General features: G+C 38.4%; 1 protein-coding gene and 1 non-coding gene across 3 annotated transcripts in view; one reads left to right on the forward strand and one right to left on the reverse strand.

Annotated features, from left to right (window-relative positions):
• Positions 1 to 14,642, forward strand: part of Pou6f2 (POU class 6 homeobox 2) — a 494,967-nt gene that overhangs the window by 345,016 nt on the left and 135,309 nt on the right. The gene's annotated exons all lie outside the window — the stretch shown is intronic.
• On the reverse strand, positions 9,529 to 9,647 carry LOC117286626. The gene has a single exon (XR_004517787.1). It is a non-coding gene; the product is annotated as a small nucleolar RNA SNORA5 (small nucleolar RNA).

Consider the following 14,642-nt stretch of genomic DNA (forward strand, 5'->3'; position numbering starts at 1 on the left):
TATATATGTATGTATATATATTTATATTTATATAAAAAGACTAATAATAGTATGTTATACATGGATGTCAGCAACAGCTTTTCCAGGTTCTGCAGTCATCTGAACAAAATTATAGACATTCAGCACATTCCATTAAAAACAAAACAAAACAAAAAAACAAAGAAAAGAACAATATCCAGAGTTGTGTCAATATTGGTCTGGCAACAGGAAAGGTGAGTCATACAAACAATGTACAAGATCCTGGATCTTCTGGTTTCTCTGATCCTTGCCACTCATTTCCTACTACCTGTTCTCTCACTCCAGCCCTTTCAGCCTTGCTCCCTCCTTCCTGTTCCCCACACGCTTCAGCAAGTCCGTTGGCCTTGCATAATGTCTCTGCCTCAAGGATTCTTTACTCCGTGTCTAAATGTCTTGCTTCCTCCTGCATCTGGTGAGGCTTTCCTTTCTACTCTTATCTAAAATTCTGGTAGCCCTCATACCTCTTTCTTTCTCCTCTGCCTGGATTTTCTCTTTAGGAATCCTCCCCATCTAATATACTCTGATTTTATTATGTATTGTATTTCTATTGTCTCTGTCAGCTAGAATATAATTTCTCTGAGACACAAATTGCTCTAGTTTGCCTATTTCTTTATCCTTGGAATGATCCTTTAAACATAAAGACATTCAAATATTTATTGGGTGAATAAATAAATTTCTTGGGGATATAGGTCCATCCCTTCCCACCATCTCTTAGTATTTTTGAGCCAGAGTGAACCAAGATAAAGAGCAGTATGAACAGTGACTCCAGAAGTCTGGAAACCAAATCTTTTTAAGAAAATCTGAAAAATACTTAGCCTTTGTGTTAAGTGACATTTAATGTGTTAGAAGGAATGTCAAAAAGCTTGCAGAAAAGAAAGTGTGGACACCTACAGAGAGGTAAAGTTTCAGCTTTCCAAGGAAACCATCTTATAGTGAGAGGTAACATTGAAATCGGCATCCTTGTAAACACTAAGCATCACTGCCATGGGAGACTATGACAAAAGTCTTGAGTGTTTTCTGACAGGAGCCCTAAAAAAGTAACTCCTACCATGTAAAGGAGTTAGTCCAGAGGATCCCCATATTCTTCTGAGATGTTGAGATGCCATACACATGTGGCCTCCATTGTTCTGTTGTTTTGCAGACATTTCCATTTGAGACCTGAAACTGTATCCCTGACTTGCAGTTCCCTGGTTGGTTCACCCACTTTCTGAATCACAGCATTCCTGGTGAATAGGCGCCCTGCAGAGTTGGCTGATTGGCTTTTCTTCAAGAGATTTACAATTCAGCAGTAATTCCAACAGGAGAAATCCATTTACTATAATTGACTAAGCAGGTCATCTCCTACCTCTTTTAAAAATTGTCATTAGTATGATCTTTGGGCCTTATCTCCCAAGCCTTGGTGGAAGAAAAATTCTGTATTTTCCTGCAGCAAAGATGAAGAGCCTTATGAGAAAGAATTTAAGATTCTACACAGAGTTCATTTAGCCCTAGACATTTTGGCGAGAAGGCACATTTTTACTGGAGAATTATAAGAAAGGCATGAAAGAGAGTTATAAGAAAGTTTATTTATTTATTTTTCTGAGTTTTTTTTTTTTTTTTTGGTACAGGGGATCAAACTTGGGTCCTAGTGCTTGTGAAGCAGGTGCCAGAATCACTGAGCTAAATCCCCAGCTTATTTTTTTAATAGTTATGTTTTGTACAGTGATTCCTTTTCTTTCATCAGTTGGCAAGATGTGTAACTTGTAGCACCTTTCAATACAGCCATCAAAACTTAAAACACTTATCCCTACATTTAAAAAGTGGGTCTAAAAAAGTTGGAACTTAAAATTAATCATGATTTTATTTTACATGAAATAAAAGTGTAACACTTTTGCATGACTAAAGTATAGCAAAAGTATCAGAGATATGAAGCTCTGAAAGAAAAAAAATCTTCCCAATAGTTCTTTAGAAATATACCTTTAAGTACATAGGATGAGCACCAACTCCTGAACTTTAAAAGAAACAACTTTTTAAAAATTCTCTTGGTCTTAAAACAATGACATTGATGCCCTTCCTTAAACACAGTCTGGATAAAGCTTCAGGTGATTAAAATTTTAAAACCTGAAGCTTCTGTGGTCTTAAGTACAATACTTCTCTGAATTTCATGGCATTTCCATGACTGAGATTTATGATATTGTCAGTTTTAGTATCCTATTTTACAGCTTTAGAAAGAAAGGTCTGTATGTCCCATTCACTGCTGAGGGGAGAGAGCTATGTACAGTTTTAGACTTTGGAGGACAATTTATTGTTCTGGTTTTATAAATCAATGGCAAGAATCTTCTTTCCATTTATAAATGTTTCCTTAGCATCCACAGTGTTCCTTTGCCAAGGAACCTCGTACTCTCTAACATCACTTTCCTGGCCTGGCTTGTGGCTGGTCATTGACACGGGTCCCTTCAGCCACATATACCAATTAACCACCAGAGGTTTCTGTTACCATGGCCACAAGTTAACTGTGACATATAAGTACTCTGTGAATTATCAGTAAAAATTTTGGTGGTATTTAGTTTGTGTTTTCAGGCTGATACTCCATATTGTTAAAAAAATATATAGATACCCACTGGTTTAAACACAATTCTGCTCTTCTCTATCATGATGCAGGAGGCTTTCTTGCCCTGAAGGCCATGCAGTATAGATCCCAGAGCAATGGAGTCCTAATATTCAGAGGAAGAAACTGCCCTTTATTTCTCTTTCCTGCAATACTGGGGATTTAACACAAAGTCTTTGCATGGAGTTACACCTCCAGCCCCCTTTTAAAGTAAATTTATTTATTTTTTTTAGTTTTATTTTTATTTGGAGATATAGTCTTCCTAAATCACTAAGTTGCCAGGCTGCGCTCCAAATTGCAATCCTCCTGCCTCAGCCTCACAGAGTGGTAGGAACTCAGATGTGTGGTGCCACACCAAGTTCCTTCAGTCTTCTTTATTCCCTTCCCCTTCAAACTCCCCCACTGTCTCCTGAGTCTCTTATTTCAGTCCAGGTTGAAGTCTTTAGTCTCAGGAATAGCATTGGGTTAGGAGGAGGGGAAAGAAAAAATTAATACTCTGTGCTCCCTATGGATAATGTTGACGTAGGAGCTTTGCATGCACTTTCACCATAGTTTTATAACATCCACCAGAAGGAAATAATTTTTTTAATTTTATAGATGAAATACCTAAAATTTGGTGTAATAATTTCCCCAGGATTATTTGGTCCTTTTAATATATCTGTTTTTGAGAAAATCCTTCTAGTCAAGATGAAAAGGATTGGCTGAGACCAGACTAAGGAGTTCTTGAACTCCAGCTCTACTTAGCATTGGGTTCTCATAATACTGGAAACATGAGAATAGTAATAGTAGTAACAATAGCAGTAATGATAGTAGTAACAGTAGCAATAGTAGTAGGAGAAATCTTAGAAACAGCATGCCTCATTCCATTGACAGGGTTCCAGATTCTCAACTTGTTACCTTTTTAATCTTCCTGTTTTAAATGCTGAGCCAGTACCAAGCCAGTCACTGAGCTATAGAACTGAGTTTATCTTGCTGATGACCCTCCAAATACTAGCTACTAGCCCAGACTTCATATTTTGACCACCTTTTAGTTTTTCTTTTATTTTTTTTCACAGCAGCAAAGATTGAACCTTGAGCCTTGACACTACACCGCATCTCCAGTCCTGTTTAAATTTATTTTTATATTTTCTAGTTGGCTAATTTATCTAAAGTAGTCTCGAGTTTACAATCTTCTTGCCTTAGCCAGAGTGCTGACTTCCTTTTTATAACCCTAATACTAACAAAATATAATTGTGCTCTTATTCAGAGCTGCACTCAACACCCTTCCCCACTGGATCTAGGCACCCAGATACAAAGATGCATAGCAAAGGCTTAGGCTCTCCAGCAACCAGGCTGAAGACACAAAGTTGTAATTATTCACTTCAGAATACAACTTGATTTTATTAACTACCTACTAATAGAAGAGAAAATAATGACTAATGTAAATTTGAGTCATTCTGAGTGTTTATTCTTTAAATTATTTTGCTTGAAAAGTGAAAGGAAAAATCAGAAAACACACATGTAAGCATAGCCCTAGACTGCAAAAGTTTCCCACTACTGGGAGGTTGCTTCAGTCTGAAAGAGAAGACTCTACTGTCCTTCCCAAAGGAGAAATCAGGAGCTCACCTGTCTTCTCTCAGGATAAACAAGGTGCTTTACTCCAGAGCAAGAATTTCTCAACTTGCCTCCTCTACACCAAATCATCCCTAATGCAAGAAAGAAGCAGGTGTCCCTGAATTGCTTTACAAGGCTTTGAATGCACTGAAAGAAAAAAAGTTTTCTGATGTATCCTCTAACTCAGAAGCATGTAAAACTGACTTGCAGTTGCCTTGACCTAGAAATCAGCTGCCAATGTAATTGGCAATCCCTGTTGGTTTTTTGAAAAAGGCTGCACACACCCAGAGAGAGCTGTAGTACAAACTAACATGAATACCTTTCTCTCTTTGCTGTTCCAAACTTTTTTGGAAGTATCGTAGTGCCTGAAACATAGCACTATGTACTCAGTGAGTACATATATATGTTGCCTGAACAGATGAAGATATATACACAACTCGATTTTTGTGCCAACAATATTTTTCATGTTTAATGATTTATGATAAAAAACTGAGATATAATAAATTACCATAAGGACTTTTTCCACTTGCCTGTATTATCCTAGAAAAAATATTTAATTAAGAAGAAACTTTTGGAAGCCATTCTGATAATGTCATTCATTTAATCATATATTCTATTTACAAAAATTTTAACTATTAAATACGAATAGAACTGGCTGTAGAATTCTAAGTCAGTAAAAGGTTCCCCCTTGGTATATAAGTGATTATTGATTCAAGATACATGCAAAAGGTAGATAAACACTCTACCTTTTATTCTGTGCACACTTGAGCAAATTTAAGGCTTTTGAGCCTCATTTTTCTTCTTAAGGGTGAGGTTCTGCTTGATGAGTTCCCCAGACCCACCAGATAATGATTCATACACATTTGCTAAATGCTAGCAGAGAAATCCTCAAATGACAAGTCCATCTTTTTCTGGATTGGGCTCTTTAAAGACTTTAACCTCTCTTTTCTCTCTCCTCAGCATGACTCTAACTTGTCTTTCTTGGCATTTACCATGGGCTTTCTCCCTCTTTTTTTAACCTACAATAACCCTGTCACTACCTGTTGGATTGTAAATACCTCTAAGAAATGCACGCTCAAACGTGTCAGTAATTTGCCACTGTGCATACGCCACGAAACTGTTGTTGATGGTGAGAATGATGATATTTGCTGGTGGCATTTTAGGCATCCAGCACAGCCAAGTGCTTCTCAAGTGTGGAGCAGGTGCCCTGAATCTGAAGCTTGTTTAGAAGTTCCTCAACCCACTGCAAAGCTAGATAAGGAAGATCTGTGGAGGTGGAACCCAGGAAAAGCATCTTCCAAGTACCCTAGATCAGTGTCCCCAACCCTTTTGACAACAGGGACTGGTTTCACAGAAGATAATCTTTTCATGATGAGAAAGGGTTGTGGAGTGATTTTAGGATTAGATTCTCATAAAGGGTGTGTAGACTAGATCCCTTGTATGGACAGTTCACAGTAAGGTCTGCACTCCTATGAGAATTTAATGTCACCCCTGCTGATCTGACAGGATGTGGAGTTCAGGCAGTGATGCTAGCCCTGAAGAACACTTATCAAAAGATGAAGCTTCCTCAGCCACCCACTGCTTACCTCCTGCTGTGTGCACCAGGTCCTAACAAGCCGAGACCAGCACTAGTCCATGGCCTCTGGGTTAGAGACCCCTGGTCTAGATGAAATCTTTGTACTCTGAGGCTTGACAGCCTCTGTGATGTATAGTCAGTGAATATATGTTAAATGCTGAATAGATGTTACCAAAGACAGAGAAACTAACCACTATACCCAGCAAAGGTCTTAGATTCACAAGGGTAACATCATGGCTAAAAGGAGAAAGAGACACAGAAGAAAACACAGTGCACCTAAACCAATGGTTCTTAAGATCTGCTGCAAAGGAAGCCACTTGCTATCAAAAACAAAACAAACAAAGACACAAGATTCAATTCCTCCAAGCTTCTGGAGCCATATGTTGAACAAACTGACTTGTCACCTTAAACTCATTCCATAGGGCTGGTCCTTCCCTGCCTCCTAATGATAGCCTCAAGGAGCTCCCACACCCTCCCTGGTCACTCCTGATACAAACACTGCTTCACTTTCCTAAGTGGAAGGTATAGATGCAGCTGATCATCAAAACCCCCAGTTTGATATGGTTTCAGCTCCCCTACCTCCCACATACTACAACTCATCCAAGTTGCAAGGAGAAAGTCTGCCACTGGGGGAAGAGCCAGTCCGTGTGCTCTCTTTGTCCCTCACCTAAAACTTCAGTCTTCCTCCCCTGTCTTTAGTATCTGACCCCTTCCAAGTCAGGGAAATGAGGAAGTGCCTGTGTGACTGGCCCTGCCATCACCTAGCTTCTTGCACACTTCTTGCTCAGAGGTATTTATGGTTGACTCTTTTTCTGTGGGATGCTCTTGTGTATTTGACTGGAAACTTCTCAATCCTGGCTTCTCAAGTCCTTTGGGCTAGATGATGTGCCTCCTCTAGGTTCTCTCTGCTGGGATCAGCTTACCTCTCCAACGGAACTCTCTCAGACGAGGTCTGACATGCTCCACCCCAGTGCTGTCTCACAAACATGGTCCGTATCTGTTCCTGAGTAAATTCATGCAAACTTCAACTGCCAGCCCCTAGAACCAACACCCCTCCTTGAGCTTCCCCATGAGAGCAGCTAATCAGTCTGCCTTTGAGCTGTGGTATTTTCCACTAAAAGGCCAGTGCAAGTCTGATGTGTCTCCCTAATGCAAGGACACAACAAGCTCCCTGTGTCATGCATAGGAGCCCCTCTTTTTTGGCATAAAGTAAAAGAGAAAAGATTCCCTATACTTGGAGAAGTGAAATGCACAGGACTCCAACAGTTCTTTTGAAAAACTCAATTTTAAATCATTCCTTTATAACACAGATAAAGAATTTAAAAATGTCTACTTTATTCTTACAGATTTTTTTTTTAAATCTACATCTTTGTCAGGAATGAACTGTAATGTTTGCTGTCTGCCACCATTGAGTCATCTTAAGCCCCTCAAACAGAAAGAGACTAAGAAAGAATATTTAAACTCGACCAGCAGAGAAGACCCTCCCTCTCCATAGTCTAGTTTATGCTTGGAGCTCACACAGACTAAATCTGTATGTGGCAGAGTCTTCAGATCTTCCCAACTGGGAAGTCCCGAGAAGAGCTAAATATTTTCAGTTAGTAATCCAAGGAGTAAAACTATCGAAAGTTCAGAGTGCCCTCTACCATCTGTGGTCTGGATCTTTCAGAAGACCTGGCCACCCCTTCTGTGGACCCCAGTCAAAGACACACACTTCAGGAAAAGCTGGATGCCCTTAGCTAAGATTTATAGCTGATTCTCCCAATCAAAGTTCTTAGCCTTGGGTAGGTGTCTCTGTGTGTACTTCAGAGAAGTCTGGAACCTCCTGAAAGTTATGTTTATAAATAAAAACATATCCCCAAGAATAGGGTATATATTTTTATCAGTTTCTCCAAGGGGTTCATTATCCAAAAAGGCCTGCCCAGCTCTAAACAAGGCTAGCAGTATTCTAAAGGAGGCGAGTGTGCTCAATTAACAATTGTGGGAGAGAAATGTGCCACCATAACCAGACCAAAGTGTCGTTGCACCTACTGTGTGCCAAAAGGCAGAGGAGAGACCACACAGAAAGATAAGCCAAGTGTTAAAAGAAACACAAACAATCCCCAACTTTCCATCATTTTACTTACGATTTTTCAACTTTGGTCATGTGAGAGCAATATGCATTCAGTAGAAACCATACTTCCAATTCTCAGTTTGGATCTTTTCTGGGAAAATGATTATGTGAGACAGTCTTCTCTCTCCCAGTGCCACAGCTCTCAATCAGCCCCTTGATGTTGCCACAGTACTTAGTTACATGAGTTATTCATCACTTTATTATAAAGTGGGCTTTGTGTTAGAGTGCCTTGCCCAGCTGCAGGTTAATAGAAGTGTTCTGAATGCATTTAAGGTATCTTGGCTAGGCTATGATGTTTGGTTGGTTAGGCATTTTAACAAAATATTTTCAAGTTGTGATGGGTTTATTGGGACATAACCCCATCATAAATCTAGCAGGACCTATGTAAGATCATGATAGAAAATAAATCAGAGCAAATTATGAGCAAAAGCCTAGTGTGAGCATGAAACCAAAGGCAGGGAGTTGAGCCTAGGATGTGAGCTTATACAGAGTCTGATAAGAGCTGAAACCAGACAGTGGAGTTGGGGCTTGGTTGTGAAGGGTTTTAATGGGAAGAGTGAGGGTAGGTACTCATTTTAGAAAAGTGTAGGGACAGTGAAAATCATTAACCAAGAAGAGATATTATTAACATATCACATTGTGCTATCATTGGTAATGTGAATGTCTGATTTCCCAGACAGAATACCAATGAAGTGTAGGAAAGCAGAATTCAAATTTAACTCTTGTTTATACATTTAACTCCTTTTATATCCCCTGGCATATGATAAGTGTTTAATACATTTTTAGGGTCAAGAGGGATGATGGATAAAAAGGAAAAAGGGAAGAAAATAGGGGAGGAAGAAAGAAGAAGAGAGATGACGAAAGAGGTGGGGAAGGAACAGGGAGAGGGAGAGAGAGAAACAGTACACTATTGCCTCAGTCTAGGCAAACAAAAATGAGCAACTTCAAGAAGGGAGGAACTGATACTTATGAGATGCTAGGTTGCCATAAATCTCAAATTTTCACCCTACTCTAATAAGCTCTACTATAACCGGCTCAGGTTTGATAGTGCATGTTTCAATTCATTATAAGAAGAAAGGATCTGTAAGCATCATTTCACCAGCCGAGTGAGAATTTGTGCTCCTGCAACGCGTGCGCCATTTCACTGTGCACAGAGCATTCGTTTGCTGATGGCCAGGAGTGAGGTGTGGCCGTGGACAGAGTAGGTGGTTACTGACCCGTGCAGCCCCCACATTCACATTGCAACTCTGACCTTCCTTCCACCACCACTCACTCAACAGGGCAGCAGGTTTTTTTATGCCTGGCTGACTTTCACATCCTGCCTGCCTAGACATGCTAAAAACTTGACCTTCAACTCAAACCCTCTTAATCCATATGCTCTATTATGTTTCTCCCCAGATTGGGTGGAATGTGGGTCAGCCTGGGTTGGGATGACATTTTTCACTCTTCTAAGATTATGATTTAATCTGTCCATCTCAGACCCACCTGAAGCACTTTTCTGTTTATCCAGATAACCTTTGCAGGATTTCTAAGCCTGTCATTTCCTCTTTGACCACATTTTATATACATATTTCATGATGTGCTCCTAGAGCACACTTTCAGATCCTGAATCCTTATGTCCTCATTTACTTCCTTTAGTAACTACTATTTCAGAAACAAAATTATCCTACTGAATTTTTAGGAAATGGGTTCAGATGCCTCATGGTGGCAGTTTGGGCCTGTATAATTATAAAAAAGTAATACCGGAATTTGACTTTTCTGCAAAGTTAATTAGAGCTCCTTGCATGTTCATTGGTCATGTGTTTTGAATGTGGCAGCCAAGACACTTGAGCAGTGGGTCTCTGTAACTTCCAGAATTCTCACACAGAATCGCTCTTTTTGTGAACCAAACCAGAAGAAGCATATGACGGATGTTAGTTCAAAAGAACAAGCCAAAATTAACAAGTGGCCAGTCATCTTACAGTTTTCTGTCCTATCATTTGTAATTGTTTAGTGAATAGCTACTGCATGCAGGTTGTTGGGAGAGGGCAAGAACGTTTAATAAAATAAACAAAGCACCTGCATAAATAATGGATTCCTTCTTGGCAATTTATTTGGCAAAAGAAGGAACAGGGACTCATGACTAATTGTGGCTCAAGGTATAACGTGATGTCCCTTCATGAGAGTGCAAAGGAGAGCTGGCTCTATGAGTACCAGACCAATTGGGTGGGGGAGCTGCTACTTGGCTCTCGTTCCCATCCAGAACCACATTGCCATACCTTCTATATTTTTCATAAAGAATAAATGGTGAATATTTTATGGAGGCTCTATTAAGTTTTCAGTCTTGTCAACCAATTTCAACATTTTAAAGCCCTGTTTCCATAAATATGAGAGGGGGCATCCCTTTCTGCTGGCTGTGTGTAACCACCCACCACCAGCTTCTACCTCTGAACTGGAAGCAAGGGTTTTCTGAAGCCATCAGAATGTATCTGGTAGGGTGGGTTGGAGCCAGATTGTACCTGTTCTCCAGTATTGTGCCAAGCTCTATGGTATAGTTCTTAACCATGGGCACCATCATACACTCTCTTTGACATAATAGTGGAATAGTCCCATCAGAGGTTTAGAAACTCTGGTTGCAGATGGGCACTTGGCACATGACTTGACAGCGTTAGTTGATTTAATGAAAGAGAGGACGGGGAAGGAAAGAGATTAGCAGTCACTAAGCTCTTTAAATTATCCAGAGAAAAGTCTTTGTAAATAAGGGAGTGTGGAGGGGGTGAAGAGAGGGTGGGGTATGGGGGAAAAATGAGAACAAAGATCTGTCATGTAAAGGTACAAGATCCCGCTGATGAATCTAACTGTACTGTATACTTAGAAAGTACCAATAAACTCAATGAAATAAATAAATAATCCAGAGAAGGAATGATGAGGTTACAATAAGGGAAATGAAATTGAAGAAAAAAGAGATAAATATAGGAACACTCTGTAAGGCAGAGTGATGCCTTTATGAAGGTATTAATGCTGTCCACCAAATTGTTCTGACTATCCCCATTTCTTGGGTCCAATAGGATGGCACTTCCCAGTGTCTTTGTAGTTGAGTGGTCTGTGCAACTAATGCTGGCCAAGGAGTGAGTAGAAAAAATGGTGGATGTTACTTCTAGGCCAGAGCATTTAATTTCCACCCGGGAAAGCTCCCTTTCCTCCAGCATCATCTTAGCAATGTTGAAGGTTCTGACTGCTTTTTCACTTAGTAACTAGGTTCCTAAATGACTAAGATGAGCTTAGGCCCCTTGCTGACTTATGATATAGAAAGAAAACAGTTGAACTAAGCCATTTTATTTTATTTTATTTACAGTTCCTGTTTTTTATTAGAGGTGTTCTTATATTTGATTTGTTTTTATTTTATTATTTATTTGAAAATTATCCAAGGGTTTATTTATTATTGCTAAATCAGTGATTCTCCATCCTGGCTACACAGAATCTCCTGAGTCCAGGGAGTTTTGCAAAAAATACTGACACGTTGCACCTTCCTGTAGCAAATCTCTGGGAAGAAAGTCTAATCAATAGATTGTTTGCTTCTTTTTTTTCCTCATTGAGTTTATTGGTAAGTTTTAGGTATACAGTACAGTTACATTCATCATTGGGATCTTGTACCTTTACATGACAGGTCTTGGTTCTCATTTTTTCCCCATAACCCTTCAGTGTTACATTCATCATTGGGATCTTGTACCTTTACATGACAGGTCTTGGTTCTCTTTTTTCCCCTCGTCCCTGCCCTCCCTTCACCCCTTCTCTCCTCCCCCTTTACAAACACTTCATTTCCATTTTTATTTTCTCATATTTTTTTCTTTTCCCTTATTAAATTTCGCCTACTCTTCCCACTTTCCCTACACCTTTAGCCCCTAACTATAGTACTACATAAGACCCTAATGATATAATAGACAATGTGAAATAGGAAGTCATTATATTTTAAAACTGCTTGTTAATAAGCATAACCTAACCTACCTGACTGATACATTTGTAATGGTCTGTTTTTTTCATAGTACCTCAGACAGAGTAAAAACAATATTCTTTTATTTCCCATAAAAAGATCACTCATCCTTACAGAAATCCATGTTTGCAAAACTATTTGCACTCACATACATAGTATGACTATATGACATCCTACCCCTGTAAAATGCCAGTGTCTATTGCTTTTTATGTATTTTCTCAGGATTCTTTTTCTTATGCTCTTTTTCTTTCTGTAGCAATGTGATTGTTTCATTAAAACTATTAGCTGCCTTTTTTCTAGCTTAGTATATATGAAAGTCTTAAAAATAAATTGGATGACTAATTTGCATATCATTAAAAATAACCAAATTACCCACGCAATATATTGATTTTCCCACTAAAAATTTCAACTGCAGAGATGGGAAGAGAAAATAGGAATGAGAATAGTAATAATATTTATGATAGAATATGAATAACTTTTAACATTTTGCATGAATAACATTTTGCTACATGGTAAAAAGCATTTTACAACAAATTTCTTTTCCAAATTCTGAATTAGTATTGCAAATCTGGCAAGGGTATATTTTTTTTTATTCTTATATCTCAAATTATAAAAGCAGAGCAGCTTAAGGAAAGTATTATTATTTATTGTGAAGGTTGAGCAAAGCTGAGATACATATGGCCCTAGAATCATGTCTTAGATTTCTTCATCTGTAAAGCAAGAAGAAATACACACTATCTCCTCTTCTCAAAAAATAAGCAAGAACCAATGAAGTAAGAGCTATAAAGCTTTTAGCAACCCTGAAGTTGTTGTATTGGAAACAAAATTGAATTGCCTGTTTAGAGAGTTTAAAGTTCAGCCTAGATAAGGAAGGTTTGTGGTGATAGGAGGGAAATTAAAAAGAGAAGAACGTAGTCAGATTCTTAAAAAGAAATCTCTTGCTACACACTCTGGCTTCCACAGCCTTCTAAAGAAATCAGCCACCACATCTTTGTCACTTAACTTTTTTAATCTGAACTGACAGATCACTGGAGAATAACTGTAGGGAATAATCCCCACACTGGCAGAGGGGATGGATTAAATCAACCATGAAAATAAGCACTGGCCCATGTGTCTATAGCCTAAAAGAAATTTGAGTGAACATAGTGCTATGTTTAAACCAAGCACAGTAGCCACTGAATTGCCCATAATATTCTTTCCTACAGATGTCCATAGAAGAGAACACCAATACAAAATCTTTGAAAGCCAGCACACATTTTGCTTTGTCTTCTAAATTTAAAGAACTATTTTATTGTTTCATTAGCACAGAAAATAAAATTAGCATATTTTTCTTTCCTCTAAATCCATAGCAAATAGTGACTATGGCTTCTTGTCTACTTTAATAAAAGAAGTGAAATTTTCCATAAGAAAATCAGTAAATGTTAACTGTGATCTTTAAAAAACTAACCTCTAATGGAAAGTGGATTGGACTTCTAAGAAGAGATCACCAAGGATTTAAATAAATGATTTCTTTATGTGAATGAAAAATAATGAGATTGAACGTTAAATGGACACTTCTTTTAGCTGCTATTTTGCTCATATGTATTTCTGTTCTTAAACTCAAATAGTATCAATAGAGTGATGCCTAGACTGTGATGTACTGTGAACCTCAGCCTTCTCAAACAACAACAACAATAACAGTGTGATTGACACATATTGGAAGATGGACACATCAAATTGACATCCAAGGAGAGTCCTATTCTTTGTGAGGTGTTGTTCACTAAGCTTCTGCCAAACTTCTCCAGAGAAGTACCCCATTTATGTGGGAGAGTAGGATCTTCTGATGGGTAAATTTTGTCTCTGCTGGTCAAATGGATTTATAATCAGTGTTTCCATATACAGTCTATAGATTGCCTACCTGTTATGTAAGCATCACTCAAGCAAAGCCAGTGAACGTGTAGGCTCTATCTGCAGAAATTCAGGATCAAATTCAAGTTCAAATCCCAGGACTCCTAATTCAATATTGTGTTATTACTTGAAGAAAACTTAAAAATTTAAAGGGAAAAAACACAAGAGGAAATTATTTAAATCATTTTTCCTTAAAGAAGATCTTACATAAAGTTTTGGTATTGATAGAAATACATTTGTCTTTCTTTACTCACACTACTTACAAGCTTATCTGTGGAGCAGATCATTCACAGCAGGCTCCTCACAGCTAAAACCTTACAGCAAATGATGTTGTCCCAGTGCATGGGAAGAGCTCATTGAGGCATCAGCTTATCTTAGCTGGTCATAGAGTTTCAGCCCTGATGCCCAGCTCTGTACCCTTCAAGACCTTTTCTTGTATTTCTTTCTCCTTGCCTACCAGACTCTCTGGAACACTTGCCTTCAAGAAAACTGCACTTGTAAAGAAATTCATATGCCAGAGCCAGGGCCGGGGATTTAGCTCAGTGGTGCCACTGCACAAATGAAAGGTCCCAAGTTTGATCCCCAGTACGGGAAAAAGAAAAAGGAAAAAAAAAAAGAAATTCATATGCCCTTAGCATGTTTACATTTTATCAAAGAAAGATGTTTATTACACTCAAAGTTTTCCTTTAATATGAGTTAACCAGTTGCACCACACTGGGTAAACCAGAATATGGATTAATACTTACACTTATTAGAGATGAACTTATACAAATTCCACTAGGATTATGCTTATTAATTAATGTTGAAAATAGCTCATCACTTCCTCTAGAGACCCTGATTCAAAATATATAAAACATACATGCATATATAATCATATATAGTTCTATATAATTAAAATTAA

This window comes from Fukomys damarensis, unplaced genomic scaffold (genome assembly GCF_012274545.1).
Source record: "Fukomys damarensis isolate Sample0158 unplaced genomic scaffold, DMR_v1.0_HiC HiC_scaffold_17, whole genome shotgun sequence".
NCBI lineage: Eukaryota > Metazoa > Chordata > Mammalia > Rodentia > Bathyergidae > Fukomys > Fukomys damarensis.